The 8,593-nt window shown below is 37.8% G+C and overlaps 1 protein-coding gene across 11 annotated transcripts in view; it reads right to left on the bottom strand.

The window, feature by feature from the left end:
• kmt2c (lysine (K)-specific methyltransferase 2C) overlaps positions 1-6,212 on the bottom strand; it is an 87,306-nt gene extending 81,094 nt beyond the window's left edge. For all 11 annotated transcript variants that reach the window (XM_015372507.1, XM_015372509.1, XM_015372515.1 and 8 more), the window contains exon 1: positions 5,392-6,212. The gene's annotated coding sequence lies outside the window, so the exon portion shown is untranslated. The remainder of the gene's footprint in view (positions 1-5,391) is intronic.
• Between the last annotated feature and the right edge of the window lie 2,381 nt (positions 6,213-8,593).

Raw genomic sequence — 8,593 nt, 5'->3', positions numbered from 1 at the left:
GTGTTGTTCAGCATGGGGGTGAGTAGAAAATGAAGGCTAATCATGTTTTGGGTGTACTATTCCTTTAAAATTATGGTACCACAAGGTAAGGACATTAGGAAAAATACTACTGCGTGTGAGGAATCTATAGCCTTTCCATCTTTTACTCAGTATGCTGAGCATTGATCAAATTTGAGCTTAAATGTTTGCTGTTATGATGCTAAAGAAAGTAAAAATACAAAGAGTTCTGTTGTCAAACTTTGGTTAAAAGCTAACAACGGCAGAGGGGAAGAAGTGAACTGCAGCAGACATGTTTGGGATGAGAAACTTCACAACAGCTTTGCTAGAACTGGCTAAGGCCTGATCTAATCTCTTGCCAAAGATACAGTCAGGGCAAAAACAAAAGGTTGTGAGGAATTAACTAAAGGTGGGTTAAACAAAAAGATAAAAACCCTCTGATTGCAATGATTACAAAACCAATGTTCTGGGTGCAAAAAGACTCCCTCCAGAGGAACTGATTCTTTTAAGACATCCACCACTAATTGTCTTATTAAAATAATGTAAAAAAAAAAGAAGATAAAAGTATTTTCTCAAAATTGTTCTTTAGAAACAATTTATTCAGTTTTCTGATCATGAAGGGACATAGACCAACTTGTTACTAACTGTTACATGCCCAAGGACAAAGCTGAGTTACGTCTGATTATTTTGGCTCATTTATTCTGATCAAGGTTCTGTCCAAGTATTTATTTGTTCCTATTCCATTACAGCCAGTGATCACAGTCTGACCTTTTCAGGGTTAACCAAAAGTATAAGGGGACAGATAAAACTACCGATCTTTTTATCCTCCTTTCTTATACCGTAATGAACTTCAAATGCCTGACAAAAAAATTTACACTTTCGACATCATTTTACATTACATAAAAATAAAAGACAAAGTCTAAGGCTGAGTAATAAAGCTACATATTACATTAATATATAACTGTTTAATACATCCTCGGGATTTATTTTCTGTTCTCTTTGCATCACAAGGTTAACACAAGAGATAAATCAAATAAAATATGCATCTGTGGCATTTCTGAAGGAATTCTTTTTCAAACAGTGTATATAAACAAACAGAAGGCAACCACTGCTCATAAGTCAGGAATAAGACATGTTCATAAATTTGGCTAACATTGCCCAATAGATACTTTGAAGAAAAACCGGGCCCGTTTATAAACCAACACTTTGACCAAATCCTGAAGGCTAGCGCCGTTATACATACCTTTCTCACAATGGTGAGGACACAACAACTTAAATCGATGCTGAATTAACCCAGATGTTTCCCAATTACACCAAAGACTGACAAGATTACCTAAATGCTTATGGAGGGCAACCATGGTGAAGAATGTAGGGACTGGCCCTGCAACCCGAGGGTCTCTGCTACAAACCCAAACTCAGTCTGTCTCGGGGGTGGTGTTCTTGGGCAAGACACTTCCACCAGATTACGCAATGATGTCCATGTGGTTAGAAAAGGTTCCATCAAGTGATATTACTCAAACAGAGAAAAATAGTCAACACAACAGGTATGAGAACAGCTGACCCATGTAATATTGACAAGTAGGTTTCACAAACTTTAGTGTTTTATTCAGAATCCCAATATGAAAGATTTTAGGTAGATATCATCCAGTATTAGTTTTTTGCCTTATACATGGGATGTCCCTTTCCCCGATACAACTTTTTAATTTCTGATACCGATTCTGCAGCTTGGGATATTGACAGTTACAGATATTGACAATGTCGGCATAAATCATGCATATGTTCATTCCTTATTTTATAGCGTCTGGTGTTAGAAAACCATTGATCAAGTGATATTACTCGGATAAAAATTGTCAAAAAGAACAGCAATGAGAACTGACCCATGTATCTTAAAGCAATGGCTTACATAAAATTTAAACAATAGTTGATATAAGCAGAGTATTTTTATCATTTTGTTTACACCAGAGATGTTAGATCCCTATATTCCAGTATTCTGATTTTTTCAACATCTGACTGATTTCCTGTATCGATATTTGTTCGGGACATCCATGTACCTGCTGATGGTCGGCAGTCTGCCCCAGGGAAGCTGTGGCAACTATGCAGATTTCCAACTATTGCTTGAATGTGCGTGAATAACTAAACGTACAGTAAAGCACTTGCTATACAACCACAGGGCAAATACCATTTTGTTTAGAATCTGCTGTTGTTTAAAGCTGCTGAGCAGTGAAAACTTTTATATACTGTGTTAGGTTGATTATTTACTAATATAAAAGATGCACGGAGGTCTTAAAAGGGTATGATTGCATTGCCTTAAATATTTTGATTATACTGTTAGGGATTTAAGAAGGGAAAGTACACAATGCAACCCCTTCCCCCCTGTTGCTGTGCACTGGGGACCTACTGGTTAACCCTCATCAACAGAACAAATTAAGCAGACAATGTTCCCTGCCAAGGTAAGAGTCAAAGAAGTGGCAACAAAATGCAATAACCCCCTTTTTTCCTATTATTACTAGGCTACTGACTAGTTAGTTCAAAGAAAGTAAAACCTCCTAGGGTTTTATTTAGCCACAATCCTTACTTTACGTGTAAGTAAAGCTATTGTTGATATAAATCAATATATTTGTATTATTTTCACAGCCAAAAGGACGTCTTATTTTGAAGAAAAAAAATAAATAATCAGATGAATTTACAGATTCTGTTTTAAGTTCAGTGTGTGTAATGAATTATAATACTACTGGTACTTTTTCATAGGTAATCATAACATGAGAATCTCTAATCTGCTAATACCAAGTTGTAAACACTTGTATTGAACTTTTGCCATGTTATACCTAATGTTGCGTATTCTAACTTTGCTGGGCAATGAAATGGAGCAGTTGCAATTGGATGCTTATTATGGCCTACATGCCAATTTTTACAAACGGGGGGGCCATTAAGGAAATTTTATTATCAGACTACAATAAATATTCTCCTTTAGCTTAAGGGGAAACTTGGAGATATTTGGGTTTGACCTGGAGTTAGAATATGTCCAATTTCATGTGTCAACTGGCCAAACGGGAATCAGAACTGAAAATAATTGAAGTCGTGGATTATGAAGTCTTCCAGAAGTAATATACATATCAATATCAATACAGTACTCAGAATACTGTATTTCAAGTGTTCATTTTTTTGGTCTTAAAGCTAAAAAATAAAAATAACCAATTTGGAAAGATTATAAAAGACTGAAAAGAAAAAGATTTTTGGAAAAAGAAACAGTTTATTGAAAAGCATGTCCATGTACTACAAGGAGTATAACCTTCATACATGTTATGAGCCCCTTTTCATTGATTTACTGCAGCATCAGAGCACAGCATGGAGGTCTTCAATCTTTAGCTCCCATTGAAGGTTTAAGGAAGCCCTGGTTGATTTAATAGCAGCCTTCAGCACATCTCCAACAGCAGCAGATGACATGGGGCCCTAAATCATCACTGAGTGTGAAAACTTCACATTGGACCACGGGCAACATCATTTTCTTAGCTTTTTTCCCCTTAATATTCTGGAATTTTTTAATTCCAACTGAAACAGAAAATATCTCATTTTCTTTCAAGCTAAAAAGTACATTGGTCAGCTCTGTCTCCACTCCCGCGACACTGAATGCATACATTCCTAGATTAGGATGTAGCCCATGTCCTGAAAATAACGAGTTGACTATTGAAACAGACAACAGCTTTAGTCCCCTTAGGTTTATAATTGCCTCTTTGGTTAACATTGTTGCTAGTACACTTATATTTCTACCATACTTCCTCCTTCCACTGAACTTTTGGATAATATGCTGAAATACTGCAATCTGAACAGAAAACTTCATTGGCTTACAATCCCAGGAGGGTCTCAATGAATGTGCACAAGAGAACTGTCAGATCAACAGTCTTCCACATGACATTGTAGATATGGCTGCGACATAACATTTCAGCATTGAAGAAATCTTCAATTGTTCTTCATGTTATTGATTTTTGAGTAATTGTATTTTGGGTTTTATTACATTTAAGCCATAATCAAAAATCAAAAAGGTACAACACTTGTATCAGAAATGACGAAATCCATTTCATTATACTCCTTTTTTCTTTTTCTACAGAGCTGCTCTTGCAAGCATGTAATCTGTCTAAGTCTAAGAAAAAGAAGACAACAAAGATGAAATGGGAATATATGGGTATAAGAGACTATGAACTCATCCAGAGCATCATTACTAAATGTAATTGTCTCCACATAATAATGACAATTGTTGAAAAAAAATGTTTCTACACAACTGCACTAGTCTTTTATAGCTGGATTGGCCTGCAGAATGATGAAAACCAGTGGCCAAACTCTAATGTAGCTATAACCAGTTAATGGCTATGATATTATATCAATACCTAATAAAAAATATATTGATATGTAAATCTTCAGTAGAGAAACAGGTGGTTTACTTTAACCAGACAGTTCAGCTATATGGTTGAAATGCAGACATTTTGGAGTAAAATCCTAAACAAAACACCACTCAGGGTGAATATATTGAGAAGGACTGGGTGGAGGATTCAGTGCCTAGATGCTCTAAGCAGTTGTGAGCAGAAGTGGTGCCAATTAAAGCATGCTAACGTTAGCTTTTGTTACCAACATCTCGGGTACAAAGCAGCTGCATAGGAGCTAACTCCAGCTAGAGCTAGCCTGTTGTGTTGGAACTCTGTCGCTTTTCCTCGATCATATCGACTAAAAGCGACAATGACATCGATCACATTCAAATAAAATGTAGATGTCACAGCCAGCTTCATGCATCACATTATATCCTTAGATGACAACTCTGAAAAGAGGCTCACAGAGCAAACAGGTTACCAGTGGATGCAGGTAGTTCACCAACTCATCCTAACTATAATACACATCAAAACACTTGAGAAAATAATAGATTCTCTAATTGTTAAAAGTGACTGGAGGTGCAGCATGTTACTTTTTTTGATAAAACCCATTTGATCAGCCTCCAAATGAGAAGAAGGCGATGATCAGGGATTTTTGTCCAGCACACAAAGGCTCGGTCTATTCAATGAAACGGAACTGTTCCAAAGAACTACAATGCCCCACTAAAAGTGAAAATGCTACATTACAGATCGACGCTTATATCTAGTTCTGCTTCTCCTTGAACGATCGGGATCGCTGTATCTGGTCGTTCATATTCAAAAGGAGCAGAAACCAAAATTTTCGGCTTATATAGCAACAACGAACCTTTCCATTTAATGTTCCGTTCAATAGTCTGAGTCATGAAAAGCCGAGGCGGCGACAAATCCCCCCCACCACCACCATCAGACTGGAGGATGATGTTGGCTCAGACTCATAGCTAAAAAGGTTCATTCCAAGCCACGAATGACAGCATAGAAAGTTCTGACTCCATCTTACCTTCCAGCCCTATGGACAGAGAATTATCCTCTTCATGTCCCAATATACTGGGGGGATGAAACGTCGTACTTTTATCTGCCAGCAAGCTAGCAAGCTAATGGAGCTAGCTAGCCTCTCTCCAATGAAACAAGACTGCAGTTCTCAAAAACGCACAGCACATATCATTATATCCCAGCGTTGCAATGGTATTCCCAACTTTGCCCATTTGATGGAAAAGCGGCTGATGTAAATCCAAAGGAAAAGCACTTCGCTTGCTTTCTCATTTGCGACGGGGAGGGGGGGATCACTTTCCTTTCTCCAATGACAGCTGTCGAGTTCGGGTTTATAATACAGCTAGTTGCTGTTAGCCACCCAAGTCTACGGCCAGTAGCAATTTCACCACCAACATAGAAAACGCCCACAAATCCTGAATTTTAGGCTCTCCTATGAGCCAGCTTTCCCTAAACTTCAAATGCGAATCCAGGGGAAAAGTATGGCTGCGGCTGAAGCAAATGTTGGGCACGGACCGCTGGCTTGGCAACTGCTTCTATTTTCTTCAGCTGCGACAAGCTGCGGGACCGAGCGGCCAGTTAGGAGACTCTCGTAACCAGCCTGCCACGCAGTAACAACCGGCTCCAAAAATGTGCAAAAACAAACATTGGCTTCCCAAAAAATGACCCTCCGTCTGCCATACGGACCGAGTAGAAATATCAGCGAGGAAGGTGATAAAAGCAAGTTGAAGATGACGCTTCGCTGTACTCTATAACGGTGGCCATATCTAATGATAAGTGGCACCGAAGCACAGCCGCCTAGGCTCCCAACAAAATAGTCCCATTTCTTCCGAGCGGACGGTTATGTTCAGATCTTTCTAAACAGCCGAAAAAAACATCCACTTTAAATGTTTAGCAAATATGTTCACCTATCGATAAGACGAGGCAGCAAATGATATGAAGTAAATCGTTTCACAATTTCTTCAAAATACTCTCTGACCCTGCGGAGGGATATCGGCATTTAGTAAATAAAATAATGGCATGGGAGAATACAAAACCACGGATTGTGGATTCGACTCTTACTGGAACCGGATTGGTAATAGTTCATCCCTAATTTCGTGAAAAAAATATTCCAGCTGCACCTGGCAGGAGTGAATCCAACTGTTGGCCTTGGTAACTGCAATAAAACATACAGGGAATGACTTTTGCGCGACAGACATGCTCGTTTAAATCATAAACAACTGTGGTTTAGGTGGCTCCCCTGTGCCTTTTCTTCTTCTCCGTCCCCTCTACACTCCCAACCCCCATTCACACGCTCACACACACATACAGACACACACACACAGCGGGCGTTACATTGCAAGTAAAGGTAGTCCACCCTGCAAGCGAGCAGACATATATAGGCTGCACACTCTGTACATGCAGGGGTTAACTTTCGTAAAAGTCCCCAGGGGTTGGCTTTCAGCTGCACACATAATATGCGATAGAGCGATGGGTGTTGTTTATTTACCTTCATTTTACAATTCTAATGGGTTCCTCTCAGCCCCATAATAGATATTTCTAGAGTTACAGAGGAATATAACATTATAAAAACAAATGTGCATAATTTGTTTTAGCTGTGAGCTTTTGGAACCTTTCACCAAACTAAGAGCTCCCCCTAGTGGCAGGCGAGTAACATGTTAACGTGCAGTGCCTGGGGAAATTATTCAACCATACATTTCAGTGGATTTTATTGGTAGTTTATGAACATAACGTAGAAAATCGTTTAAAAGGGGAAAAATAATGATACATTTTTATTTTAGTTTAACATAAATGTATGAGATGATCTGAGAAATGTGTTTTCTGGTTAATTAATTGTTAAACAGCCTGAAATGTTCTGGTTCAGTGATGCCGATAAGCTAAAAGTGTTGTTCAATTTCAGTGTGTTTAAACTGGCTACGTTTTGTTTGTAAAGCCTGGAAGAGGCGTCAGACGTGTTTATTTAAAAATAATTTATGAGTATATTGTGCCCACTCTATCTGGTCCTTATGTTTATATTAGTGTCTTATAGCCCTTGAGGACTGGGACACAAAGGTAATAGAATATCCAATTCAAAAATATCCAATTCACTTACTAACCTAAAACTAGTGGTGTCTATTTATTTAGTGCCATATTTACTCTGACACCCCTAATTAAAATCCACTGGTACCTGTTGCCTTAAGCCCCCAAACTAGACAACAGAGTCAAGCTGTGTGCAATTTTAATCTAAGACTCAATCCAGCTATTGCATGAAGGGTTAATTTTTAAAGAACATTTGTGAATAAACAGCATTCTGAAATCAACAGAAAGGTCAAGAATACATTTATGCAGACAATTGAAGCACTATGGCAGTATGATGATGATTTAGAGAGGCTTTTCTTCATGATGTTCAGAGAGGTGGTCAGAGTTCAAATGAGATGGGAGTTAAAGATAGATGGGAGTAATATGGAGAAATCTTGGAAGAGAAAATTTCCGCTACATTTTACAGGTGACAAAAGATTGAAACAGTTATAAAAAGGTTCACCTTCTTACAAGACCACAACCAAATTGTAGTCCAGACCTAAATCCAATAAAAAATCTGGAACAGTAACTGAAAAAACAAACACCCTACATCTAATCTGATGGAGCCTTATTTATTTAGTGCAGACAGACATTATTTTTGTCTCTTGCTAGAAGACATGCAGATGACTTAAGTAAATAGTGTTTTTACAAAGTATGAATTAACAGGACGAATGGAGTTCTAACAAATGCACAACTCGCTTTTCATGTTTTTATAAAAATCTAACTAAAACATGTATCTTTCACAGAAAAATTAATACCATTTTATGTGCTTGGTACATTCTACAATACTTTAAACTTACTTCTAGATATTTTACAATACATATAAAAATCTTGTTAGCATTATTTACATACTTTTGAGTCAGTAGTTTAAATCTGGTATGATTACTGATACTTTTTTCTGTTTCAAATTCTTTACACGGCTAAGTGTTCAATTCGGGTTACTTTGTTGTACTAATTCATGACAAAATATTGCCTCAAGGCAGATCTAGATTGTGTTTGTGAATGACAGATGTTGCAACTTTGGGAATCACTGTCAAATAAAAGCACTGCTGAAAGGACATTGAACTGTTAGCTTTCAGCATGAGGCCATGTTATCTACCCTTGGAGTTTACACATTGTTATAATGATGTATGTCCCTCTTACTGCTAATTGTG

This window comes from Cyprinodon variegatus, unplaced genomic scaffold (assembly GCF_000732505.1).
Source record: "Cyprinodon variegatus isolate N-32 unplaced genomic scaffold, C_variegatus-1.0 Scaffold73, whole genome shotgun sequence".
In the NCBI taxonomy this organism is placed as follows: Eukaryota; Metazoa; Chordata; class Actinopteri; order Cyprinodontiformes; family Cyprinodontidae; genus Cyprinodon; species Cyprinodon variegatus.
The sequence above is the reverse complement of the archived record's forward strand: the minus strand, read 5'-3'. Positions and strand labels throughout refer to the sequence as shown.